Genomic DNA, 2,360 nt, shown 5'->3' with positions numbered 1-2,360 from the left:
GGCAGGAAATAACGAACGAACGTACGTATGAAAGAACAAACGAACGTACGAACGAACGAACGTACATATACACGTACGTACGTATGAACGATTGAAGGAACGAACGTACGTAAGCAGGAAGGAAATAACGAAAGAACGTACGTACGTACGTACGAACAAACGTACTACGTACGTACGAACAAACGTACGTGCGCGAGGAAGAAATAACGAAAGAACGTACGTAAGTACGAAAGAACGAACGAACAATCGAACGAATTAAAGATCGAACGTACTTACGTAAGAACGAACGAAATAACGAACGATCGTACGTACGTATGAATGAACGAAAGACCTAACGAACGAACGAACGAACGATCGTACGTACGTACGTACGTACGTACGTGCGTTCGAACGAACGAACGAACGAACGTACGAATGAACAATCGAACGAATTAAAGAACGAACGTACTTACGTAAGTATGAACGAACGAATTAACGAACGATCGTACGTGCGTACGTACGAATGAACGAAAGAACGAACAAAAGAACAAAGGAACTTACGTACGTACGTAGTTACGTTCGTACGAACGAACGAACATACGTTCATACGAACATACGTTCGTACGAACATACGTTCGTACGAACAAACAAACGAACGAACGTACGTACGTACGAATGGACGAACGAAAGAACTAACGATCGAACGAACGAACGACAACGATTGAAGGAACGAACGTACCATCGAAAGTACGTACGTATATACGTACGTTCGAACGAACAAACGAACGTACGAACGAACGAGCCTACGTACGTAGGTAGGAAATAACGAAAGAACGTATGAACGAACGAACGAACAAACATACGTACGTAGGTACGTAAGAACGAACGAACGAATATATATATATTTATTTATTTGTATATATATATATATATATATATATATATTTATTTATTTATATTTATATATATTTATTTATTTATATATATTTATATATACATATATTTATTTATTTGATTTATATATATATTTATTGATTTATATATATATTTATTTATTTAAGAACGTATGAACGAAGGAAAGTACGTGTGAACGAACGTACGTACGAACAAACGAACGAACAAACAAACAAATAAACGTACGTACGTACTTACGACCGACCGAACGAACGAACGTACGTAGGAAGGAAGGAACGTACAAACGTACGAATGAAAGAATGTACGAATGAAGGAACGAACGTACGTACGTACGTATTACGTAGGCAGGAATTAACGAAAGAACGTACGTACGAACGAAGAAACGAACGAAAGTACGTACGTAAGCAAGTACGAACGAATGAACGTACGTACGTATTACGTAGGCAGGAAATAACGAAAGAACGTACGTACTTAGGAACGAATGAACGTACGTACGAACGAACGAACGTACTACGTAAGTACGAACGAACGTACATATATACGTACGTACGTACGAAGGATTGAAGGAACGAACGTACGTACGCAGAAAGGAAATAACGAAAGAACGTACGTACGTACGAACGAACTTACGTACGTGTGAACGATCGAAAGAACGTACGTGCGAACGAATGAAAGAACGAACGCACGTACGTAAGTACGAACGAACGTACATACACACGTTCGTACGTACGAACGAATGTACGCAGGGAAGAAATAATGGAAGAACGTACGAACGAACGAAGGAACAAACGAACGACGCACGAACTAACGTGCGTACGTACGTAGGTAGGAAATAACGAACGAACGAATGAATGAACGGACGAACGAACAAACGTACGTACGTACGTAAGAACGAACGAACGAGCGAATAAACGAACGTACGTAATTACGAACGAACGTACGTACGAAGGAACGAACGAACATACGTATTACGTAGGCAGGAAAGAACGTACGAACGAACGAAAGTACTTGTGAACGAACGTACGTACGAACAAACGAACAAAAGAATAAATGTACGTACGTACTTACGACCTACCAAACGAACGAACGAACATACGTAGGAAAGAAGGAACGAAAAAAAGAACGTATAAACGTCCGAATGAAGGAACGAACGTACGTATGAACGATCGAACGAACGTACGTACGTATGTACGAACTAATGAAAGAACGAACTACGTACGTAAGTACGAAGGAACGTACATATAAACGTACGTACGTACATATAAACGTACGTACGTAGGCAGGAAATAACGAAAGAACGGACGTACGAACGAACGTACGATAAAAGAACGTACGATAAAAGAACGTACGTACGTATTACGTGGGCAGGAATTAACGAAAGAATGTACGTACGTACGAACGAAGAAAAGAACGTACGTACGAACGAAGAAACGAACGAACAAACGTACGTACGTACGTAAGTACGA

At 40.1% G+C, this 2,360-nt stretch overlaps 1 protein-coding gene across 1 annotated transcript in view; it reads left to right on the top strand.

Moving 5' to 3' along the window:
• LOC106874472 (uncharacterized) overlaps positions 1 to 2,360 on the top strand; it is a 55,944-nt gene that overhangs the window by 45,608 nt on the left and 7,976 nt on the right. The gene's annotated exons all lie outside the window — the stretch shown is intronic.

The sequence above is a fragment of the Octopus bimaculoides genome, chromosome 23 (assembly GCF_001194135.2).
Source record: "Octopus bimaculoides isolate UCB-OBI-ISO-001 chromosome 23, ASM119413v2, whole genome shotgun sequence".
Classification (NCBI taxonomy): domain Eukaryota; kingdom Metazoa; phylum Mollusca; class Cephalopoda; order Octopoda; family Octopodidae; genus Octopus; species Octopus bimaculoides.
Note: the sequence above shows the minus strand (reverse complement) of the source record. Positions and strands in the feature narration are given on the sequence as shown.